Genomic DNA, 27,133 nt, shown 5'->3' on the forward strand with positions numbered 1-27,133 from the left:
ATGAGGAACAAGACAGGAAAGCCTGACTTTTCTGCGAGTGAGTTACACATTGATATACCTTTCTAATTCATTTGGCTTTCAATTGGATTCCTTTTTTCCCCGACAATTAAGAAAGTCAATGAGCAAACCTTTTTGTGTTTCTCTCTAACTCTAGGTGCGCCTCCAACCCCATTGGCCAGTTATGACTACCCCAGCTTGCCCATCACAAAGAATAGACAGGAGGTAAAATACTTTAGTAGCCACACACGCTTTAGGTACTTCTGCCATTTCAGACCTTTTCAGGTCATAGACTTGAACAGAGATGGTCATTGGCAACAGTTCCTCAGGTCGTAACTCCATTCAAGGTTTTACTGTGCTTCAGATGAACACTGATTCTATCTGATGGAGCCATAGGCGCAACAAGAGCAGGGACCCTAACTCACTGTGACTGTCATCACATGCTTTCAAGTAACAGTCTGATGGAGTAGGGCCATTATTGAAAATATCTGTGTTTCAGACTTTCATTTCCTACTCAGATTCACATTTATTGTCCAGCAAGAGCAGAATCTGAATGTTTTGGATGTTTTTGTGGCTGAACATAAACAGATTAGAATACTTTTTATTATAAACTATAATTTAGGTTGTTGAATCATATTTTGATTTTCAGCTTTAAAATGGCAAATATAATGTTCTCTCCTCTGTTGTGTTTGATATGTGTTTGTGTATTTCTAGCTCATCTCTCTGATTGAGAACAACTCTGTGGTGATCATTCGTGGAGCCACAGGCAGTGGGAAGACTACCCAGCTGCCTCAGTTCATCCTGGACTACTACAGCAAGAAGAATGCCCCCTGTAACCTCACGGTTACCCAGCCTCGCAAAATAGGCGCCAGCAGCATTGCCCGATGGGTTGCCAGAGAGCGCAAGTGCACCCTGGGTAGTCTGGTGGGATACCAGGTTAGTGAAGAATTCACACCACACTCACTCACACCTTGTTAATTATACAATTTTGATATCTATACCCCAAAAAACACATTACCATGCACACCATACACATCCCTTGGTGGAAAGAAGAGAGAAAAAGATGCAAGAAACAAGAATTCAGAGTTCAGGTTGCATAACAAGGGGCAGTGGACTGAGTTTAGCACCTCTAGCGATACTATTATCTCTCGATGAAGCGCTGTACAAAAAGCCCACTTGACGTTTCTCTAACAGAGAGAGGAGTGGAAGGAGTGGGGTGGACAGGATTCCATGCTGGGCTGTTTCCAGGCTGTCTGGTTGCATTGTGTCCAGCTCTGAAACAAGAGACAGTCTAATTATAACTCCCTGCTCCTCGCCTCTGTCTGCTCTGCTGTGGACTGCAGCAGGGGTGATGTCACTGCTAGCAAGACAGTGATTGAGGAGTGATACAGTGATGGGCTGACCTGATGAACACCTAAGGGCTTGAAAGCTTGTCAGAATAAATATAGATGGGAGGTCACAGTATAGTGGAGAGTGTGAACTAATGAAAGATGAAGGGGTGAAGCAGAGCTGTAGGAGACACTAGAAGATAATGGTAGCCAAGTACTCATACTCTGCACCTTGTGGGAGCTATACATTGTTATTTATACCATTCATGTACTACCATATAATGATTATTATTCAATTGATAGGTTCCTACCAGTGTAATGGTTCCAGTGGAGAGCTGGAGAAACTGATGGGTTCCAGGCCTTGAGGATGTATGGAGAGTTTCCACTTTCACAGTGACCTTCCCCTGTCAGTACTAACAAGGAGGGCTGCTTTTATCCAGTTCTCTTAGCTTTGGCTCTGTCTGTCCTAGGGGGATTGTAGTGGATATTTACTGTGCCTTCTCTCTCGATCTTTAGTTTCTCTGAGAGTTTTATGAAAGTCAAGCCGTAAGGGAATTTGTACTTTGAGTTGAGTAGCAGAACATGAGGGCATCTTCCCTGGGGGGGGGGAGGTGGTTGTTAGGACAGGTCATTTGTCTGATAGAGAGTCACGTTGTGTGGTGAGACAGTGCTCTGGGTAATGATTGTTTGATGTCACAGATGGAAGCGACAGATGTAGCATCCTCACGTCTGCCTTTAGACTTCACCTTTCCTCTTGACCTACATGGATGTGTTTATGTGCTTGTGTGTGAATGTACACTTGCCACTTAGCCATTATGTTTGTTGGTTTGTTTCAGGTGGGCCTAGAGAAGATGGCCACTGAACACACCAGACTCCTCTACATGACCACTGGGGTGCTGCTGCAGAAACTGGTACTCCCACATCTTTATAGATGAGGTAACCAAGACTCACTTTCCTGTTGAGACAGACTGGCCGTAATTTCAAAGTCGTCTACAGATGACTAGACCGCTAATAATGTTGTCCTATCTGGTGTTCAGTGTATCTTAGTACCCAGTAACATCAAACTAGCGTGTGGTGAGTAAAGTCTTGCCTTGGCAGTGGATGAGCCAGTAGGTAAGCAGGGTGGTTCTGTGTATTTCAGGTCCATGAGCGGACGGAGGAGTTGGACTTTCTCCTGTTGGTTGTGAGGAAGCTCCTCCATTCCAACTCTCGTTACATCAAGGTGAGCCCACGCTTCTCAGCACTCACCACCATGTGATCCTAAACCGTACTGACTAAACAGACACACAACGCCTCCCTTCCCTCTTTATGCAGGTCATCCTCATGTCAGCCACCATCAACTGCAGGGAGTTTGCAGAGTACTTTGGCACGCCTATCCGCAGCCAGATGAACCCAGCCTATGTGTTTGAGGTGGAGGGGGCTCCCTACGCCGTTGAGGAGTTCTACCTGGATGACCTCTGCAGCCTGATTCCTCACAGGGTGGGCGGGGTAGCATCAAGCCTCGTCTGTGGATGTAGCTGGTACTCACAGTTTAGACTAACCTAACACTGTCTGTGTATTATCTATCAGGTGGATACCCACCATCTAGATGAACCTTACATCACTGAGGAGATGTACAACGTGGCTGTCAGCCTTATCCAGAGCTTTGATGAGCTGGAGGCCAAAGATCAGAGGTTAGGGTTCAAGCAGCAGTACTCTTCATCTTATCTTGCTTGATAAATTAAGAATTTGTTCACTATTTATTAGTTACTGTTGATTTTAGATGTCCTATAGTTGTCCTATAGTTATCCCATTGTGTGTATCTCAACAGCAGCACTGAGCGGTAGGGACGCCTGTCTCTGCCAGACCGGGGCAGTGTGCTGGTGTTCCTTCCTGGTCTGGGTGAGATCCACTACATGCAAGAGGCCTTGTCTAAGCTGGTGCGCAAGAGGTGGGTGTTGTGTGTCTGACGTTCATTGGTTACGTCTCTGGGGCATGACTATGGTAGGTTGTGTGTGTGTCCGGCACTTACTAGAAACTTGATGGTGCTGTTATGGTGTTGTTATGGTGTATGTTTCAGACTGCAGGTGTACCCTCTCCACTCCTCTGTCACTCTGGAGGAGCAGAACGGGGTGTTTCTGGTGCCTGTCCCAGGGTACAGGAAGGTAACTATCACACCACTCTACTGAATAGGACTTCTAGCTCTGTTTTTTAATGTTCTGTCTGTCTCCACAGATCATCCTCTCCACCAACATTGCAGAGAGCTCTGTTACAGTCCCAGATGTCAAATATGGTGGGTGCTTTCTTTTTCATAATGTTTATATATAAACTATATAAACTCAACAAAGAAACGTCCTCTCACTGTCAACTGGGTTTATTTTCAGCGAACATGTTATGTTCATACAAATATTTACACAAGATTCAACAACTGAGACATAAACTGAACAAGTTCCATAGACATGTGACTAACAGAAATGGAATAATGTGTCCCTGACAAAGGGGGAGTCATAAGTAAGTCAGTATCTGGTGTTGCCACCAGCTGCATTAAGTACTGTAGTGTATCTCCTCCTCATGGACTGCACCAGCTTTGCCAGTTCTTGCTGTGAGATGTTACCCCACTCTTCAACCAAGGCACCTGCAAGTTCCCAGACATTTATGTGGGGAATGGCTCAAGCCCTCACCCTCCAATCCAACAGGTCCCAGACATGCTCAATATGGATTGAGATCCGGGCTCTTCACTGGCCATGGCAGAACACTGACATTCCTGTCTTGCAGGAAATCACACACAGAACGAGCAGTATGGCTGGTGGCATTGTCATGCTGGAGGGTCATGTCAGGATGAGCCTGCAGGAAGGGTACCACATGAGGGAGGAGGATGTCTTCCCTGTGACGCACAACGTTGAGATTGCCTCCAATGACAATAAGCTCAGTCCGATGATGTTGTTACACACCGCCCCAGACCATGACGGACCCTCCACCTCCAAATCGATCCCGCTCCAGAGTACAGGCCTCGGTGTAACGCTCATTCCTTTGACGATAAACGCGAATCCGACCATCACCCCTGGTGAGACAAAACCGCGACTCGTCAGTGAGGAGCAGTTGTTGTTGCCATCTTGTACCTGTCCTGCAGTTGTGATGTTCGGATGTACCGATCCTGTACAGGTGTTGTTACACGTGGTCTGCCACAGCGAGGATGATCAGCTGTCCATCCTGTCTCCCTGTAGTGCCGTCTTAGGCATCTCACAGTACGGACATGGCAGTCCTCATGCCTCCTTGCAGCATGCCTGAGGCACGTTCATGCAGATGAGCAGGGACCCTGGGCATCTTTCGTTTAGTTTTTCAGAGTCAGTAGAAAGGCCTCTAGGTGTCCTAAGTTTTCATAACTTTGACCTTAATTGCCTACCGTTTGTAAGATGTTAGTGTCTTAACGACCGTTCCACAGGTGCATGTTCATTAATTGTTTATGGTTCATTGAACAAGCATGGGAAACAGTGTTTAAACCCTTTACAATGAAGACCTGTGAAGTTATTTTGATTTTTACGAATTATCTTTGAAAGACAGGGTCCTGAAAAGGGGATGTTTCTCTTTTTGCTGAGTTTATATTATTATTTTATTTTATTTTACCAATTTCGTGGTATCCAATTGGTAGTTACAGTCCTGTCCCATCGCTGCAACTCACGTACCGACGACGGCCGTGCGTGCTTTGAAACAACCCAGCCAAGCCGCACTGCTTCTTGACAACGCCCGCTTAACCCGGAAGCCAGCCGCACTAATGTGCGGTACACAGTACACCGAAACACAGTACACCGCAATTGTGCGGCTTTGACCGAGCCTGGACTCGAACCAGGTTCTCTGGTGGCACAGCTAGCACTGCTATGCAGTGCCTTAGACCACTGTGCCACTCAGGGGGGCCTTTTTCATAATGTTTACAGACATTCTTTGCGTATTCAGCCCCCTTGAACTTTGCGACCTTTTGCCACATTTCAGGCTTCAAACATAAAGATATAAAACTGTATTTTTTTGTGAAGAATCAACAAGTGGGACACAATCATGAAGTGGAACGACATTTATTGAATATTTCAAACTTTTTTAACAAATCAAAAACTGAAAAATTGGGCGTGCAAAATTATTCAGCCCCTTTACTTTCAGTGCAGCAAACTCTCTCCAGAAGTTCAGTGAGGATCTCTGAATGATCCAATGTTGACCTAAATGACTAATGATGATAAATACAATCCACCTGTGTGTAATCAAGTCTCCGTATAAATGCACCTGCACTGTGATAGTCTCAGAGGTTCGTTAAAAGCGCAGAGAGCATCATGAAGAACAAGGAACACACCAGGCAGGTCCGAGATACTGTTGTGAAGAAGTTTAAAGCCGGATTTGGATACAAAAAGATTTCCCAAGCTTTAAACATCCCAAGGAGCACTGTGCAAGCGATAATATTGAAATGGAAGGAGTATCAGACCACTGCAAATCTACCAAGACCTGGCCGTCCCTCTAAACTTTCAGCTCATACAAGGAGAAGACTGATCAGAGTTAATGGCCAAGAGGCCCATGATCACTCTGGATGAACTGCAGAGATCTACAGCTGAGGTGGGAGACTCTGTCAATAGGAGAACAATCAGTCGTATATTGAACAAATCTGGCCTTTATGGAAGAGTGGCAAGAAGAAAACCATTTCTTAAAGATATCCATAAAGTGTTGTTTAAAAGTTTGCCACAAGCCACCTGGGAGACACACCAAACATGTGGAAGAAGGTGCTCTGGTCAGATGAAACCAAAATGGAACTTTTTGGCAACAATGCAAAACGTTATGTTTGGCGTAAAAGCAACACAGCTGAACACACCATCCCCACTGTCAAACATGGTGGTGGCAGCATCATGGTTTGGGCCTGCTTTTCTTCAGCAGGGACAGGGAAGATGGTTAAAATTGATGGGAATATGGATGGAGCCAAATACAGGACCATTCTGGAAGAAAACCTGATGGAGTCTGCAAAAGACCTGAGACTGGGACGAAGATTTGTCTTCCAACAAGACAATGATCCAAAACATAAAGCAAAATCTACAATGGAATGGTTCAAAAATAAACATATCCAGGTGTTAGAATGGCCAAGTCAAAGTCCAGACCTGAATCCAATCGAGAATCTGTGGAAAGAACTGAAAACTGCTGTTCACAAATGCTCTCCATCCAACCTCACTGAGCTCGAGCTGTTTTGCAAGGAGGAATGGGAAAAAAATTCAGTCTCTCGATGTGCAAAACTGATAGACATACCCCAAGCGACTTACAGCTGTAATCGCAGCAAAAGGTGGCGCTACAAAGTATTAACTTAAGGGGGCTGAATAATTTTGCACGCCCAATTTCAGTTTTTGATTTGTTAAAAAAGTTTGAAATATCCAATAAATGTCGTTCCACTTCATGATTGTGTCCCACTTGTTGTTGCTTCTTCACAAAAAAATACAGTTTTATATCTTTATGTTTGAAGCCTGAAATGTGGCAAAAGGTCGCGAAGTTCAAGGGGGCCTGATCATGGGCCTCTTGGCTGCATCTCTGATCAGTCTTCTCCTTTTATGAGCTGAAAGTTTAGAGGGACGGCAAGGTCTTGGTAGATTTGCAGTGGTCTGATACTCCTTCCATTTCAATATTATCGCTTGCACAGTGCTCCTTGGGATGTTTAAAGCTTGGGAAATATTTTTGTATCCAAATCCGGCTTTAAACTTCTTCACAACAGTATCTCGGACCTGCCTGGTGTGTTCCTTGTTCTTCATGATGCTCTCTGCGCTTTTAACGGACCTCTGAGACTATCACAGTGCAGGTGCATTTATACGGAGACTTGATTACACACAGGTGGATTGTATTTATCATCATTAGTCATTTAGGTCAACATTGGATCATTCAGAGATCCTCACTGAACTTCTGGAGAGAGTTTGCTGCACTGAAAGTAAAGGGGCTGAATAATTTTGCACGCCCAATTTTTCAGTTTTTGATTTGTTAAAAAAGTTTGAAATATCCAATAAAGGTCGTTCCACTTCATGATTGTGTCCCACTTGTTGTTGATTCTTCACAAAAAAATACAGTTTTATATCTTTATGTTTGAAGCCTGAAATGTGGCAAAAGGTCGCAAAGTTCAAGGGGGCCGAATACTTTCGCAAGGCACTGTATGTACTGCATACTGTATTCACTCTGTGTCTGAATTTGATGTATTCCTGTTGACAGTGATTGATTTCTGTCTGGCGCGTCACATGGTCTGTGACAAAGAGACCAGTTACCAGTCCCTCCGCCTCACCTGGGCCTCCAAGACCAACTGCAACCAGCGCAGAGGTACAGTACTATGCAGTTCCACCTCAGACTGGCCATCAGGGAGGCAATTCCATTTCAAGAGAGCAATTGATATTCCAATTCAATAATAAAATTCCCAATGAGGATTTGTGAATCCTCTCTCCCTCTCAGGCAGGGAGCGGTTATGCACCGGTTGTGATTACTGAAAGACTAGGCAGGCTACTCAACTAGACCTATAAAGCTGCTAGTTTATTCTGACAGTAACTAGGATATTTTTGTACTTTTCCCAGCGTGCCCCCCTGGCCAACATCATGCTCAAGGTGAAGCTACTGGACATGGGGGACCCCCGCTCCCTCCTCTCCACTGCCCTCTCACCCCCCAACCTCAACGACATCGAGAGGACTGTGCTTCAGCTCAAAGAGGTACCTCACTGTGGACCTGCTGACATCCTTATCCCAAACAGACATTGATGGAATTGGATTCCTGTACTTATGGAGAGATTTTAAAAAACTAAAATATACAACGTGCAACAACTTCTGAGATTTTACTGAGTTACAGTTCACATAAGGGAATCAGTCAATTTAAATACATTCATTAGATCCTAATCTATGGATGTCACATGACTGGGAATAGAGAGATGCATCTGTTGGTCACATATCTCTTAAAAAAGGTAGGGGCCTGGATCAGAAAACCAGTCTGGCGTGGCCACCATTTGCCTCATGCAGCACGACACATCTCCTTCGCAAAGTTGATCAGGCTGTTGATTGTGGCCTGTGGAATGTTCTCACTCCTCTTCAATGGCTGTGCGAAGTTACTGGATATTGGCAGGAACTGGAACATGCTGTCGTACACATCGATCATTGAGCATCCCATAAATGTATGCAGGCCATGGAAAAACTGGAACATTTTCAGCTTCCAGGAATTGTGTACAGATCCTTGCGACATGGGACCGTGCATTATCATGCTGAAACATGAGGTGATGGCGGCGGATGAATGACTCGGCAATAGGCCCCATGATCTTGTCACTGTGTCTCTGCGATAAATGCAATTGTTTGTTGTCTGTGGCTTACCGTAATGGTGCCCCATGGTGGTAAGCTACACCACCACCATGGGGCACTCTGTTCACAACGTTGACGGCAGTCAACTGCTTGCCCACACAAAGCAATACACGTTGTCTGCCATCTGCCCGGTATAGTTGAAACCTGGATTCATCCATGAAGAGCACACTTCTCCAGCGTGCCATTGGCCATCGACGGTGAGCATTTTCCCACTGAAGTCAGTTACAACACCGAACTGCAGTCAGGTCAAGACAACAAGCACGCAGATTAGCTTCCCTGAGACTGTTTCTGACAGTTTGTGCAGAAATTCTTTGGGCTGTGCAAACCCACAGTTTCATCAGCTGTCCAGGTGGCTGGTCTCAGACAGATCCTACAGGTGGAGGTCCTGGGCTAGCGTGATTACACATGGTCTGTGTTTGTGAAGCCGGGTTGGACGTACTGCCAAATTCTTTAAAATGGCGTTCGAGGCGGCTTAGGGTAGAGAAATGAACATTACTGCAATGGTGGTCATTCCTGCAGTCAGCATGCCAATTGCACGCCCCCTCAACTTGAGACATCTGTTGCATTGTGTTGTGTAACTGCACATTTTAGTGGCCTTTTGTCCCCAGCACAAGGTGCACCTGTGTAATGATCATTCTGTTTGATCAGATTCTTGATATGCCACACCTGTCAGATGGATCATCTTGGCAAAGGAGAAATACTCACACAGGGATGTAAACAAATTTGAGAACATAGGACCAACACTTTGCATGTTGCGTTTCTATATTTTTGTTCAGTATAGATACAGCGGTGCTGAAATCCCAGTTCTGTCACTGTGTGTTTGTGATGTTGCAATGATTTCCTAACGTTGGTTCTGCTGTATCAGGACCTCTGCGTCAGCTAGCATTAGCTCTGTCAGTGGTGTTTGTGAGTGTGGTTGTCAGGTGTGATTTTGGGGGGGTTTGTGCGTGCTGTGGATGGGCTCTTCAAATAACATATTTATCACATGTTTCCTAAACAACAGGTGTAGACTAACAGTGAAATGCTTATTTATGGGCCCTTCCCAACAAATAGAAAAATATTAACACAAGGAAGAAATACACAATGAGCAATGATAACTTGGCTATATACATGGGGTACCAGTACTGAATAGATGTGCAGGGGTATGAGGTAGATATGTACATATAGGTAGGGATAAAGTAACTAGGCTACAGGTAGATAATAAACGGTAGCAGCAGCGAATGTGATGAGTCAAGAGTTGACACAAAAAGGTTCATGCAGATAGCCACCCGGACTAACTATTTTAACTAACTACAGTGCTTTTGGAAAGTATTTGGACCCCTTGACTTTTTCTACATTTTGGTACATTACAGCCTTATTCTAAAATGGATAAAATAAAAACATATCCTCAGTAATCTACACACAATACCCTATAATGACAAAGTGGAAACAGCTTGTAGAATTTTTTTTTTTGCTAATTTATTAAAAATAAAAAACATATACTTTTGTAAATAAAAGGTATTCAGACCCTTTTGCTATGAGACTTGAAATTGAGCTCCGGTGCATCCGGTTTCCATTGATCATCCTTGAGATGTTTCTACAACTTGATTGGAGTCCCCATGTGGTAAATTCAGGGTCCTACAGTTGACAATGCATGCCAGAGAAAAAACCAAGCCATGAGGTCGAAGGAATTGTCTGTAGAGCTCAGAGAAAGGATTGTGTCGCAGTGCTAGCTGTGCCACCAGAGATCCTGGTTCGAGTCCGGACTCTGTCGAGGCCGGGAAACCCAAGGGGGCGGCGCACAATTGGCCCAGCGTCATCCAGGTTAGGGGAGGGATTGGCCAGCAGGGATGTCCTTGTCAATTCGCGCACTAGTGACTCCTGTGGGGGACCGGGCGCAATGCAGGCTGACATGCTCGCCAGGTGTACAGTGTTTCCTCTGACACATTGGTGCGGCTAGCTTCCGGGTTAAGCGGGCATTGTGTCATGAAGCAGCGCGGCTTGGCTGGGTTGTGTTTCGGAGCACGCACATCTCTCTACCTTCGCCTCTCCCGAGTCCGTACGGGAGTTGTAGCGATGGGACAAGACCGTAAACTACCAATTGGATACCACGAAAAAGGGGTCAAATAAAAATAAGACTCGAGGCTGTAATCGCTGCCGAAGGAGCTCCAACAAAGTACTGAGTAAATGGTCTGAATGCTTATGTAAATGTAATATTAAATTATTTTTTTTACAAATTTGCAAACAATTATTTATTTTTTTGTCATTATGGTGTATTGTGTGTAGATTGATGAGGAAAACTAACATTTTAATCAATTTTAGAATAAGCCTGTCACACAACAACATGGAAAAAGACGAGGGGCCTGAATACTTTCCTAATGCGCTGTATACTGAACAAAAATAGGAATCCAACATGTAAAGTGTTGTTCCCATGTTTCATGAGCTAAATTTAAAAGATTCCAGTAATGCTCTGTATATTATGCACAAAAAGCTTATTTTGTTTGCATCCCTGTTGGTGATAATTTCTTCTTTGCCAAGATAAACCTGACAAGTGTGGCATATCAAAAACATGATTAAACAGCATGATCATTACATGTGCAGTTCTGTCACACAACACATTGCCACAGATGTTTTGAAGGGGTGTGCAATTGACATGCTGACTTTCAGGAATGTCCACCAGAGCTGTTGCCAGAGAATTGAATGTTCATTTCTCTAACATAAGCTGCCTCCGTTGTTTTAGAGATTTTAGCAGTATATCCAACCGGCATCACAACCACAGACCACATGTAAACACGCCAGCCCAGGACCTTTGTGGGGATTCTGATTGGCTGGGCCTGGCTCCCCAGTCATGTGAAACCCATAGATTCTGGCCTAATTTTTTTTTCTTCAGTTGACTAATTTACTTATATGAACAGTAACTCAGTAAAATGGTTGAAATTGTTGCATGCTGCATTTTATATATTTTTGTCCACTGTATTTAGCAGTCTTTATGGCTTGGGGGTGGAAGCTGTTCAGGGCCCTGTTAGTTGTAGACATGGTGCATCGGTACCGCTTGCCGTGCGGTAGCAGAGAGGACAGTCAGGTCTCTTTGGCTGGAAGGATTGATGGATAGAGACATTTTGACTGTGAATCAGTGTGTAATGTGTGACACTAAGCATTCTTGCAGTCAGTTATCATTTGAAGGAAAGAGAATCGTCATGACGTGTTTGTGGTGTAGATGGGCGCACTGTCCCTGGGGAACAATGGGCAGGGCCAGAAGCGTTTTGATGGAGAGCTGACGTTCCTGGGTCGGATGCTGGCTAACCTGCCTGTGGACCTGCACCTGGGGAAGATGATCGTACTCGGACACGTCTTTGGCTGTCTGGAGGAGTGCTTCATCATAGGTCAGTGGGGTTTGGGTTTTTGCTTTGTGTGTTTGGTCAACAACGACGTGTGTGTGTCTCTCTCTCAGCTGCCTCCCTGTCTCTGAAGAGCTTCTTTGCCATGCCCTCCCTACAACAGCTGGCAGGCTACAGGTGAGTCGGCACATTAAAATGTATGCATTTTCTCTCATTCAGCAAAAAATATATAATTGCACTTATAAACTGGGTGGTTTGAGCCCTGACAGCCATTGTATATCAGATGTTGATAACCTGTTTTATAACAGCAATAAGGCAACTCCGGTTTGTGATATATGGCCAATATACCATGGCTCAGGACTGTTGTGTTTTGCTTAGGCCAATGTACAGTCACCAACAACCATTAGGGAGGGTCAGAAAAGGGTAGGTTACAGTTCTGTTTGCTTGTTTACATGCAAATGCTTCTTAATAAAACCTATTTTAAACAAGCCATTACACTTCGTTATTACCATGGCATTTCATTTTTTCCCCCCAGGTTATTAAATATCAATTAAGAAATGCCAGGTTGGAGAGAATCTGTAGCATTTTCGTATTGACACAGAATTAACGGAATCAAAATAAAGCTACATGCCCACCCTTGTAAAAGCACCCGTCAAATCAAAGCCACCAGCATATGTCAGACACAAGCAAATATATATAGTTTCCTTAAAATTTATTAAAAAACCTAGGCCTACCTTGGGCTATAAGGAACTGAAATGGAAATATGAAAGGGACAGCTATGCTATAGTATGAATATGAAAACAAATACACACACACCGCATGTCCATAGCCTATTTATCAGCAATGCTGATTGTCGAGTTTAAAAATATTTTTCAAAAACTGAGGAACTATTATAATTTAACTTACTGTGTGAGGTGAAGAAAAAATGACAAGCTCAGCTGGGCACTTTCATACATTTACGAGAAGCAGGCCAGGTACCTATTCGTGCTCAGGCGTGCACCATAAACATTAACAGGACAGGGAAACCAGACACATGCTCACATGGAGCGTGTAAATGATGGGATGAAATAAACTATAAGTGTAGCAGGTTGTGAACTCTACAAACAGCATTTCCACGCCGAGAATGGTAAATTACTAAGTAATGCATGCATTAACAGAAATTAATGTAACCAAATGACAGGGTTTAACAGTAAATTGCCTGTTCTACATATGGTAGGCTACCACATGGGCATTCGTAAAAGTGCATTGTAGGCTGATGCTATATAGCCTAGGCTGCTATTCTAATTTGCGGGGGTAGGAGGGCATAATTCATTTTTCTTTGTCTCGCCTACGGTGGCATATCGTCCAGGACTGGGCCTGATCAGCGTTGATTAGTCTATAAATAAAGAGAAGATTCCGGATCAATTTATACCATGCCAGGTTGGAGAGGATTGGGACATTGTCCATTTGACACATCATTAGCGCGTAAGGCTATAAGCCTCAGACACATCCAACCTTTTTTTTTTTAAATACCAATGTATTTATTTTACTTACAAGCAATGTAAACGTTCGTTGTATAAAAAAAGTTTACACATCAAATTTTTGTTATATATATATTTTTTTACTGAAGTGCCATAGCCTATAGCTCTCTACACCCCCACACATCTAGCCGGATTAGCTGCTCCAGCATCGAAGGACAGTTGGAAAGACGAGGAGATGTTGAATAGACTAATATAGCAAAACAACTGCTTATCATTATTTAACACTCCCACTATTAGGTCAAGTTTACAAGAAAATACAGTTAGTAAAAATAATGAATGTAGTCCTATTTAGAAGGTTTTGAACATTATTTTATTTTCATGAGTCTTCATCCATAAGTCAGTTATTAAATTACCACCACAGTGCTAGCTATAACACTTGTCCCTGTCTTCTCTTAAATGTTTGAATATTTAGGCGCAAGCTGTCCTTTGCACACGGTGTGCCGAGGGATTCCATTGCTTTTGTCAACGCATTCAAGGCTTGGCACACGTCCAGAAACAAGGGACAGTTGAGGCATCCAAAAGTGAGAGCATTTAGATCGTTATGTTACATAAATTAACTTCCAACATGGATAATACATAGAAGCCTATGTAATAAAGGAGGTGCCTAAAGACATCAGACAAGGTGTGTGTGTGTTCTTCCTCCCAGGATGAGCTGGAGTGGGGCAAGGAGAACTGCATCCAGATCAGGAGGATCAGAGAGGTATAGAGATGAGCATCTCACGAAACACACACCAGTTGTCCCTAATTTCTGACCACCTGACCCCGACTCTGTGACCCCCCCAGGTGGCCGAGCTCTATGAGGACCTGAAGAAGAGGACGTCCCAGTTCAACATGCATGTGATTGAGAACCCATTGCCCATGGACTACTCCAGCCTCCACAAGCAGAGATTCATCTTGCAGGTGAGACGAGGCACATGCAAGCATTCTGGAGCTCTACACCTTACTTCCAACTTATCTCTATTCAATTGAGGGAAGGCTTAACTGAATAGAGTAAGCCTTCATTGAAATACATCACAATATTGGTGAGAAGAGAGCAGATTGATGATTGCACAGGTATGCCCATTGATTAATTAGAAAGTGTGGTAAAATTGCATTATTCAGCAGTGCTTATTGGCCATAGGGTAATAGGTGACTGATGTTCTGCACGTGGCTAATTAATAGTAAAGGAGGAAAAGCGACATGAGAACATTGTAAACATCAGATGTAAATTCTTGCTGTGCCCATAGAGGAAGCAATGTCAATTATATTGTGCTTACTGAATGAAATAGTGAGCTCTCCATTCAGACCAACCTTACTGATTTGAACCTGCGTTATGAACTACTTTATAAGTATTGTTATGACACTAATTTCACCTTGTGTACCTAGCCCTTCTACACAGACTCTGGCCTTGTCTATTTGATAGAATCTCATATTTCTTTTTCTCAGGTGGTTATCGCTGGTGCCTACTACCCCAACTACTTTGCCCAAAGGGAAATGGATGAAGAGCTGGCCTCCAAAGACCTGTCTGGCCATGATCCCAAAACAACAGTGCTAGTATGATGCCTTTACCCCCGATTCATCAGATTCCTATACATGAACCGTGTTGTATCTTGTGAATGCTAGCCCACTGACCGGCTCTTTGACTGTTTGGTCTCAGGTGAGGAACCTGCCCCCCTATAGTTTCCTGTACTATAAGCAGCTGCAGTCCCTGTTCCGCCAGTGTGGCCAGGTCAAGTCCATAGCCTTTGATGGATCCCGGTAACAAACTAATAGATGAAACCTTGACTATATAGACCATAACTCATCATGTTTCATAGATAAATACTTCTTAGATGTTTTGACCTAAATGGTCTAACAGCATACCCATAGTTCATTGGTAAGATGAACATTTGTTTGTTCGTTCAGGGTGCATGTGGAGTTCTACCGGATGACTACCCGGGGGTCAGGGGTGCTCCCTGAGGTGTCACTGGCCCTCCTCCTGGCCCACCAGAGGCATCCTCTGGGCCTGTTTGTGCACCCCAGTGACAAAGTGGAGTCCCACGCTGGGAGCAGGACCGTCTGCCACATGAGATACGCTCGGTAGAACGCCTATACATCCTTCTCACACTAATAATACTCTGCTAGGAGGTGTAGTTTTAACCCTCTCATTGTCAGGTGCGTGAATGAGGACCCAAAAGCGAATTAACAAAACAGAGTTTCTTTAATGACGAAACACACGTAGGCTCAGATGGACAGGCAGATTCCGACAGGACAGGACAAGGTTAGATGAACAGGCAGATTCCGACAGGACAGGACAAGGTTGCAGCAAACACGACGATAGTCTGGTTCAGGCATGAGAAACACAAACGAGAATCCGACAAAGACAGAAGCAGAAACAGAGAGAGATATAGAGACCTAATCAGAGGGAAAAAGGGAACAGGTGGGAAAAGGGGTGAACGAGGTAGTTAGAGAAGACAAGGAACAGCTGGGGGAAAGAGGGGAAGAAAAGGTAACCTAATACGACCAGCAGAGGGAGACAGGGTGAAGAGAAAGAACAGGAACAGGACAGAACATGACACTCATATGCTACAAAATACAGTTTTCTGCATGGGTGAAGCATCTTACCCCAACTTCTCAAGATAAATGTGTTTTGCGGTCAGTAGATGTCTAGCTAATGCCAGCTCTGGCTCAGGGCCAGGTACCTCTTCAGGGGGGTGGAGGTGTCCTGTCAGTGGCTGTTTGGGGGAAGTGGGCCCTGCAGCCACCCACAGGCTGCACCCCTCCACACTGGGCCTTGATGTAACCTGACGTGCTGGCACTATGGTTAACACTCCACAGCCATCACACAGCCTCTTAGAGGGAAGATTTAGGCCGAGCTAGACCCCGCCCCCCTTCTCCTTACACATATTTAGAGACTGGGCTGTCATGAGAGTGAGTTACAGTTGGGTCAGTCTCATAGATGATTTGTGTCACTGATGCAGCTCAGTGACTGACTGTTACACTTGCACTGTGTTCCCCCTTGGAGGGATCCTCCAGGTTTTTTTTTCATCACTCATTCTATCCAGTTCTGTGGTTTGCAGGGTGAATGTGGACTTCCAGGACAACTCGGTCTACCCAGTGGGGGTGCTGAGCAGTACCATCGACCCAGACAAGCTCGTGGTCAACATTACAGAAGTTGGTAATCAGGCTGAAACTCCTTTTTCAGTCACATTTCTTTGAGTTATTTGTGTAAATGAGTAATGTGGTGAAGATTATATCTAGAGTAACTGAGTTTAGGTGATCACATACCCTCCATGTTCGTTATGTACAGTCTACAGTGGAGGTGGTAACCGAGCATGCCCCCTTCATCTTGGCTCCCTAGGTGGTGGAGGTGGGCCACTTCTGGGGCTTCCAGGCAGGCGAGGCCAGCATGGAGAAGCAGCGCTATCTGACAGCTGAGATGAATTCTCGTGAGCTGTGTCCAGTTCCTGTCTCTCTCTACCCCAACCTACTGTGCCTGGCACCTTTCTCTGAGGGCGACGAGCAGGGCCTCTACTACCGTGCCAAGATCCTGCACGTCCGCGGCAGCTCTGTGGAGGTACAATCACATGCTCTCCAAGCTTACTGGCACACACAATGACTCCCTTTCATACACTTAAATACAGGTTAATTATAGTTGCTGTTATAGTGGATGAACCATGTAAAGTATGTGTTTTGAATGTACCAGGTGTTCTTTTTGGACTACGGAAACACCACCCTGGTGTCATGCAGCTGTCTGAGGGAGCTACCTGCTGATATCATGGCCCACCCATTGCAGGTACAGCTACAAAGTCTATATAGTAAACCTACTGTATCTTCCTGATCCACCCTATTTTGGCCACACCCTAACCAGATAAAATGTGCCTGTATTCTGGTGTGACTGTGTCCTACTCAGGCCCAGGAGTTTCGTATCTCGGGGATGCATCCATCAGCCCAGTGTTGCGTGCGCGGCTGCACGGCGTCATGCACGTGGGTCATGCGGCGTCATGCACGTGGAGCTGCTCATCAACACCGACACGGTCACCTCCAGTGTGGCTGATATCATGATACAGGAGGGACACGCCATTAAGACCGAAGAGAGCTTTGAGTCCAAGGTACCTTAAGAAACACAGACCAGCTTTCTGTCTTCACTGCAGAATCAACTGCCATGTATCTTTTTGGAAAGTTGTGCTAATGGGGAATTGTTCAATTGTTGTATTCTTGTAAGGCTTGGCTATAAACAAATATCATTCAGTGTGTCCTAGCTGTCCAGCAGTATAAACACAGAGAGGCTGTGGCCCTGACAGTGCTGTGTCGTTGTGTCTTGCAGCAGAGCCACGAGGTGCTGATGTCTCTGTATAAAGACTTGCAGGACGGAACCTTCACCCCCAACGCTACCAGCAGCTCCTGGAAGACCAACAAGGAGAAAGAGAAACAGCTCATCGACAGCCTGCTCCAGTCCTTCTCCAAGACCAGCCGGTCCTTTCTGAAGAGCAAGGCAAGAACACTGGCCAAACGGCTAACTCACATTTCCTAGGTTGTGTTCAATAGACTGCCTGTCTGGTTCAACCAGACGGTGTTAGTTCACCACAAGATGGCGTCATTGGCATTTTGGTAGCATGTGAGCTGGTGTAAATTTGGTTCTACAGTGTATTAGTGGGCCAGGGCCACACCTTCCTGTCAGGAATTCCTGGGATACAATAGGTATCTGGTGATTTTTTAAAATGTATTTAATTAATTAATTAATTGTTCCTGTTATTTAACACGTATAAGGGTCTTTCTATAAATAATGGGGCCAATGTGTAACATTGGGCAAAACATTTCTGAATGGTACTTAGAGGAATTAAAGTGAATATATGCAAATTAGCCCATATCTCCACCTATACAACAACATACAATGTCTGTATGACCCCTGCTTAAAGAATGTATGTCAAATTCAAGGACTTCCAGGGACTTCTTCAAGCACTTCATTGTAATTTTCAAGGACACCAATGTTATACAATTATATAATTTATATAATTGTACATATAGGGCCTAATATAGAACCCATATGCACAAAAAGCTTATTTCTCTCAAATTTTGCGCACAAATTTGTTTACATCCCAGGTGTGGCATAACAAGAAGCTGATTAAACAGCATGATCATTACACAGGTGCACCTTGTGCTGGGGACAATAAAAGCCCACTAAAAAATGTGTAGTTTTGTCACACAACACAATGCCACAGATGTCTCAAGTTTCTAGGGAGCGTGCAACTGGCAAGTTGACTGCAGGAATGTCCACCAGAGCTGTTGCTAGATAATTGAAAGTTAATTTCTCTACCATAAGCCCCCTCCAACGTTGGTTTTTAGTTAATTTGGCATTATGTCCAACCGGCCTCCAAACCGCAGACCATGTGTAACCACGCCAGCCCAGGACCTCTACATCTGGCATCTTTACCTGTGGAATCGTGGCGGGGGGCGGGATTTCTATCTGTAATAAAGCCCTTTTGTGGGGAAAAACTAATTGATTGACTGGGCCTGGTTCCCCATTTTGGGTTTGTATGCCCTTGAACTGTTTTCACACCGTGTAACATAAGGAGACACAGTGTTACACTGAATTTTTGAGATCTATACAAAAAACTGTCCAACAGCTAGATCCAGGATTTGTACACTGTTCAATTTCAATGTCTCATTTAATTGATGAATGCTTAATATATGATAACAACTTACAATACCATAAATGCAAAGACATCACACGATGTTGGACAAACCCAACTAGATGCCAACCATGATAGTGTTAAACACAGTTTTTAAATCAATTTGTGAATTTTATTGTGAAAAAGTATACCCACCCTTTGGAAAGTGTATTTTAATAGATTTTTTACGTATCTGGACACATGGATATTTTTGCAAAATTCCAACCACATTCATTGATAAAGGTAACTCAATTGAACACATCACACACAATGTTTTACTTTTAAAATGTTATGCAATTAAAATAAACAAATGCAATTTCCTTATGCAGAAAAAAAGACCTTTACCATCACCTAAAGTTAGGATCCGGTGCACCAAAACAGGTGCAAATGGTTAGGAAATCATTAGAGTACCTTGCGAGGGTCCAGCCTTCCATAAAGTTTTGAAACATTGTCTGGTTTGGTCTTTATTTTTTTAATTTAACCTTTTACTTAACTAGGCAAATTCTTATTTACAATGACGGCCTACCCCGGCTAAACCCTAACCCGGATGACGCTGGGCCAATTGTGCGCCGCCTTAACCATATGGGTGTGTGGTAACACGTCATGCAAAGATCAAAATACCTTGGAGACCCTCAGACGAAAGATTATTGATGCCCGTGAGTCTGTGAGGGGTTACAAATCCATTTCCAAGCAATTCGAAGTACATCGTTCCACTGTCCGACGGATCATCTACAAATGGAGAAAATTCCAGACCACTGGCAATCAGGTCATCGAACCAAATTCAGCCCAAGATCTGACCAAAAGATGCTCATAGAAGTCTCTAAGAACCCCAGGGTAACATCAAGGGATCTACAGGCCTCTCTTGCCACAATCAATATCGAAGTGCATGAGTCAACTGTCAGAGACTGCACATACTTGGCCTACGTGGGAGGTCAGGAAGGAAGAAGCCTCTAATCTCAAAAAAATAATATCAAGACACGACTGACGTTTGCCAGACAACACCTGAGTAAAGACTAAAACTACTGGAACAATGTGCTCTGGACAGATGAGTCAAAGGTGGAGTTTGTCGCAATGCCAGGCGAAAATGAAACGGCCTTTGAACAGAAGAACCTCATACTGACTGTAAAGCATGGTTGGCGTTATTGTTTGTGGCTGCTTTGCTGCCTGAGGGACAGCTTGCCTTCATTTAGTCAACCATGAATTCCATATTGTACCAGATAATTCTTGAGGAGAATGTGAGGCCATCTGTCAAAAAGCTAAAGCTGAACCAAACATGGATCTTGCAACAGGACAATGATCCATAACACACAAGCAAAGCTACAACAGAATGGTGCAAAAATAAGAAATGGTTATGGAATGGCCGAGTTAAAGCCAAGATCTCAATCCTGTCAATGCTGTGGGGGGACTTGATATGGGTTGTGCATGCAAGAAATCCCTCCAACATGACACAGTTGAAGCAGTACCTTTTTAAAAAAGAGTGGGATAAAAAAAATCCTCCCAGTTGATATAAGAGACTGATAGGCAGTTAAAAGAAACGGCTACATTAAGATATTTCAGCCAAAGAGGACAACACCAGCTATTGAACTAGGGGTGTACTTATTTTTCCGCACTATGGAATTCCATTTCTGTTCCTTTTTTTTTTAATTGTTTTTTTTTTTATGATTAAATGATAGACTATAATTTGCATTCAGTTTAATTTGTTATATTATGTGACCTTTATCTCTCAATAATGTTGAAGTGAAGATTACATATCCATCTGTCCAAATATTTACAAAAAAATAAAAACAATTTCCAGGGGATGCACTTTTTCACATGACTGTAGCTATGAACCCCCCTTAATGTAATGGCAGGGGGGTTCTGATTATTATCAGACTTATCAACAGCTGTAACAAGGTGTTCAGTGTAGGAAATACTGGTGTCCTAGTTTATAGAAAGACTCCGAACATAAATGTGTATGAATGTTAGTGGCTACAGAATGCCCATTTGAGTCTTACTGCTGATTTGTAAGTAAGTGTTGCTGATGCTGTTCCCAACTGGTTCCTGTGCATGGCCCATCCAGCCCCACAAAGTCAACTTCCACAGCTTTTGCAATGTCAGCCACTACAGGTTAGTCCGTGTCACCCAGATCAGGTTATAGTTTGGCCCACTTCTGGTGACAGTGCTAATGTCAACTCCTTACAGGTGAGTGCGCATAGAAAAGGACAGCATCAACTCAGTGGCGTTGAATGACAGTCCTCAGTGGTCTACACTTGAATTTGAGGGCTCTAGAATAAGGGTGAGACCCTACCAGACATTGACTTTGTTATAACAGTAAGATGCGTGTGTGTGCTGCTCTAGGCGCATGCATTCTACTGAAGGAGACTACGCTGATGCCTCACATCCACGGCCTGCCTGCTCTCATCACCATGCACTTCCGCCCTGTCATAGAGCTACGGTCAGTCTGCTTGGAGATAGTATGCTCCTCACCACATTCACATTTGATCAAATTGCCTATCAGAGAACCGTACCCTAAGGCCCTATAGGGAATGTGAAATGATTGGGGTTCTACCAAGCTGACGTGGAATTGTTTTAAGACGATCATAACAAGGATAATTTAGCTATTTGGTTTAGAATTTTAGGACACCTTAAGGTATATTAAAAAAAAGATATATACACTGCTCAAAAAAATAAAGGGAACACTTAAACAACACAATGTAACTCCAAGTCAATCACACTTCTGTGAAATCAAACTGTCCACTTAGGAAGCAACACTGACAATAAATTGCACATGCTGTTGTGCAAATGGAATAGACAACAGGTGGAAATGATAGGTATTTAGCAAGACACCCCCAATAAAGGAGTGGTTCTGCAGGTGGTGACCACAGACCACTTCTCAGTTCCTATGCTTCCTGGCTGATGTTTTGGTCACTTTTGAATGCTGGCGGTGCTTTCACTCTAGTGGTAGCATGAGACGGAGTCTACAACCCACACAAGTGGCTCAGGTAGTGCAGCTCATCCAGGATGGCACATCAATGCGAGCTGTGGCAAGAAGGTTTGCTGTGTCTGTCAGCGTAGTGTCCAGAGCATGGAGGCTCTACCAGGAGACAGGCCAGTACATCAGGAGACGTGGAGGAGGCCGTAGGAGGGCAACAACCCAGCAGCAGGACCGCTACCTCCGCCTTTGTGCAAGGAGGAGCAGGAGGAACACTGCCAGAGCCCTGCAAAATGACCACCAGCAGGCCACAAATGTGCATGTGTCTGCTCAAACGGTCAGAAACAGACTCCATAAGGGTGGTATGAGGGCCCAACGTCCATGTGGGGGTTGTGCTTACAGCCCAACACCGATCAGGACGTTTGACATTTGCCAGAGAACACCAAGATTGGCAAATTCGCCACTGGCGCCCTGTGCTCTTCACAGATGAAAGCAGGTTCACACTGAGCACGTGACAGAGTCTGGAGACGCCGTGGAGAACGTTCTGCTGCCTGCAACATCCTCCAGCATGACCGGTTTGGCGGTGGGTCAGTCATGGAGTGGGGTGGCATTTCTTTGGGGGGCCGCACAGCCCTCCATGTGCTCGCCAGAGGTAGCCTGACTGCCATTAGGTACCGAGATGAGATCCTCAGACCCCTTGTGGGACCATATGCTGGTTCGGTTGGCCCTGGGTTCCTCCTAATGCAAGACAATGCTAGACCTCATGTGGCTGGAGTGTGTCAGCAGTTCCTGCAAGAGGAAGGCATTGATGCTATGGACTGGCCCGCCCGTTCCCCAGACCTGAATCCAATTGAGCACATCTGGGACATCATGTCTCGCTCCATCCACCAACGCCACGTTGCACCACAGACTGTCCAGGAGTTGGCGGATGCTTTAGTCCAGGTCTGGGAGGAGATCCCTCAGGAGACCATCCACCACCTCATCAGGAGCATGCCCAGGCATTGTAGGGAGGTCATACAGGCACAGGAAGGCCACACACACTACTGAGCCTCATTTTTACTTGTTTTAAGGACATTACATCAAATTGGATCAGCCTGTAGTGTGGTTTTCCACTTTAATTTTGAGTGTGACTCCAAATCCAGACCTCCATGGGTTGATACATTTGATTTCCATTGATCATTTTTGTGTGATTTTGTTGTCAGCACATTCAACTATGTAAAGAAAAAAGTATTTAATAAGAATATTTCATTCATTCAGATCTAGGATGTGTTATTTTAGTGTTCCCTTTATTTTTTTGAGCAGTGTGTGTGTGTATATACACACACAGATACACTTACTCATTCCAGGGTTTTTATGTTTTACTATTTTCTACTGTAGAATAATAGTGAAGACATCAACTATGAAGTAACACATTTGGAATCATGTAGTAACCAAAAAAGTGTTAAACAAATCAAAATATATTTGAGATTCTTCAAAGTAGCCACCCTTTGCCTTAATGACAGCTTTGCACACTCTCAATCAGCTTTATGAGGTAGTCACCTCGAATGCATTTCAATTAACAGTTCTGCCTTGTTGAAAGTTAATTTGTGGAGTTTGAGCCAATCATTTGTGTTGCGAAAAGGTAGGGGTGGAATACAGAAGATAGTCTGTTATTATTCATACTGGATGGACTGGTTAGCTTATGCCAATGGTGTAAGAAGTACCCAATTGTCATTCTTGAGTAAAAGGAAAGATATCTTAATAGAAAATGACTAAATTGAAAGTCACCCAGTAAAATATTAAGGAAGTAAAAGTAAAAAAGTATTTGGTTTTAAATATACCTAAGTATTAAAAGTATAAATCATTTCAAATTCCTTACAGAAATTAAACCGGGTGGCACCATTTTCTTGTTTTTGTTTTGTTGCCAGAGGAACACTCCAACACTCAGACGTCATTTACAAACATAGCATGTGTGTTTAGTGAGTCTGCCAGATGTTCTCTTGATACTTTTCATTGTCAGGGAAAATGTACAAAGTACATTATTTACTTGCTATTGGTATTTTTAACTTTAAGTACAGATACCCCAAGTAGTACTTTCAAGTATTTTTACTTAAGTTCTTTACACCACAGCCTTATGCTACTCTCCAAAACTTCTATCGACGAATCTGGAAGAGAACGTATAGTTGTAGGCGATGCTGTTGGTTCATTGATTGTGCACGGTGACTTACAGTTAGCCTACAATTATATTGAATTTGATTTTCGAATAGCCAAGTGAAATATTTAAAAATATATATTTTCATAATTAATTGGTTGACACATTACCTTTTAAGCTATACAGAATCTCACCACCTTGCGTTTCCATCTCATCTCTCCTTTATTTATTTCTCGAGCGTTCAGAGGGGGCGTCAACAGTTTAGTGAAATATGTTTAGTTGCGAAAGCGTTTTACTATTGCTGTTCCCGAACAGATTTCACTTGGTTTCCCCAAATTTAACAACTGGGTAGCTGCAGGAACACGTTTGGAGAGCCCATGGCATACAGGGTTTGGGCAGAATGTCAGCATTCTCCTCAAACAGTGGTTAATGCGTGGAGTAAAATAAATTGTATTTATTTCTCAGCTGCTCATAATAAGCACCACTATAAAACCAAAGTAGCCTACCAGGCATCATTGGGAAAAAAGGACAGGCGGGAAAAGCTCAATTGGAGTTCATAGAGATGATGATGGCTTTTCCCCCCTGCCGCTGTTCCTGCCCATTTGATAATGGTCCATTCTAAATGGAAACAAATTTGACATATTAGTAAAGACTAGATTAAATTGACAATAGTCTGATGGGTGAAAATATGATTATTTGATGAGGGAACAGCTGTGCAGCCTGAGGCATGGTAAGCTTTTCAATTTTCTCAAATCATCAACAGCCTACAGTCACACCATGCAGCCCTTATGTTTTTATTCAAGACATTCTAAGGTTTATATCATTCACAACTAAAGTTGCCTAATAACTCTAAATCTAGCATGGAGCATTGCCAGATAACATACAGTAGACCAACTTATATTCTGTTTTTCATAATGTGTCTTTAGACATGGCTAAAATAAATAATGGGTTTATTGTGATGGTGTATATTGAATTGATTTATACTTTTTTTTTTGTGTAAATTGATGTTCCAAAGGCACGCATCAGCGGCTTGTATGCGTGGAGATACTAAACGTGTTTGTTAATTAAAGTTCAATTACCGTGAGACCACACCTACCTAAGTTTATATAAACTGTTTGGCAAACCGTTCGGACACTACAGCTGTTTTCGTGAGAAGACCAATTTTTGGATGTCTCATGGTCTGACAAACACGGCTCTAGCTCTGCCACCCTTCACTGCAGATGGGATGTCTCATGGTCTGACAAACACGGCTCTAGCTCTGCCACCCTTCACTGTAGATGGGATGTCTCATGGTCTGACAAACACGGCTCTAGCTCTGCCACCCTTCACTGCAGATGCGGAAGGGCGACATCGGTGGATAGAGACACAGCCTCATGCGAAAAAAACACATCTCTAGCTTAAACTGACAGCTTTTATTTTTTTGCTTATTATATTTCCACACGTACTCTAGGGGGCTAAGTGATAACATAAATAATGTTGCAATATTCACTTGAAATCATACATTAAGTTCTACAGGTCTGTAATGTAACCTTGCCTGTTCTCTGCAGCACCAACAAGGAGAGGACCAGCTACACTGGTGCCCTCTGTGGTCTGGGGTGGAACGTCCAGTCTCAGGAGGCTGTCCTGCCTGAACATGACACAGAGCTCGCCTTTGATGTCAAATTCGATGTAGAGGACATCACAGAGGTAGCTAACACCCTTGTAGTTCCTGCGTCAGTCCATTCAAATCAATTCAACTTTCCACACACAACCAGTGTTTTTTTGTTTGTTGGATCAGATCAATGCTTTGCGTGGTGCCATCAACCGTCTGGTGTGTGAGGGGCCCAACGGTCCTCTGCACCTGGGGCCTGGCAGGATCAACAGCCTGCAGGAGGACTGCAGCGAACGCCTCGTCAGGTTATTTACTAAGTCACCCCCTCGGGAAGACCTTGTTCCTGTGTACTATGAGGAACCAAATAAATGGAACCAGGTATGGCTTGAATTCATGGTGTAATGTTAGTTTTCCCCACTTCAATCAAATCAGTCCTGACTTTAAAAAGAAAGTAAGGCCCATACTTAACTATAATTTCTAGTGTTCAGTGTATATTGAGTGTGTGCGTGGTGTTTGTGTGCAGGTGGATCCCAGTCAGAAGATGGAAAGAACAAAGGGGTCCTGTTCCAGCTACACCCCGTCACACTGCTCAACATGTGAGGCCATTCTAAAGCAGCAACCAGAAGCACAGCATGCTGCTGTTTTCACCTTGACTCCCCTTATTTATGTTTTACAATATTTTCTTCTTCTGGAATCCTCAGGGAGGACATTCTCGTTTGATAATTGTGGTATATATTTGGATCATTTTGCACATGGTCCTACCATGCTTCTCATGTCCTGGGTTTTTCTTTTTATTCAGCTTTGCTATTGCTGTGTTAGGTGTTTGGAAAGTATAACTACACTATAATTTTGGGATATAAATCATTGATATTCAAGGAATGGAACTCCTTTTCTTTTGTATAAATGAATCTGACTTAGTCACGGTATGGTGCTAGCTTTAGTTCAGTGACCTGACAGCCAAGTTAAATTTGTCACCTCAGCATACTGACATGCAAGCACACACGTAACAGGAAAGGGCCTTCTGTGCCAGAAGGTATCTGTTTGTTCATAGAATGTTATTTCAAATCCCTTTGGATATTTATCTAGTGTTGTATGCACTCTGTACCATTACATCTCGTATGTCCTAATATTTCTAACTCAAGACGAGGCTGCCCTTGTCAAAACTTTGTCTTGGACCCTATTTTCAGTAATGCATCTGAAAAATGATAACATTATACATCAAGGAACATTTATTTGTCTTATCCTGTAATTAAATACATACTGTAAGTGCAAATAGTTAGACCAGGGTCTAAGAACTACATTGAGTATAGGTGAACATTGTACAAAGTTGGACAGTTAATTCAAACAAGCTAAATATCATCAGATAATCATTGTCTTCATAGTAGTTGAACAACA

General features: G+C 43.6%; 1 pseudogene; it reads left to right on the forward strand.

Annotated features, from left to right (window-relative positions):
- Nucleotides 1-26,879, forward strand: LOC110504207 (annotated as a pseudogene).
- Nucleotides 26,880-27,133: the final 254 nt, after the last annotated feature.

This window comes from Oncorhynchus mykiss, chromosome 25, assembly GCF_013265735.2.
Source record: "Oncorhynchus mykiss isolate Arlee chromosome 25, USDA_OmykA_1.1, whole genome shotgun sequence".
In the NCBI taxonomy this organism is placed as follows: domain Eukaryota; kingdom Metazoa; phylum Chordata; class Actinopteri; order Salmoniformes; family Salmonidae; genus Oncorhynchus; species Oncorhynchus mykiss.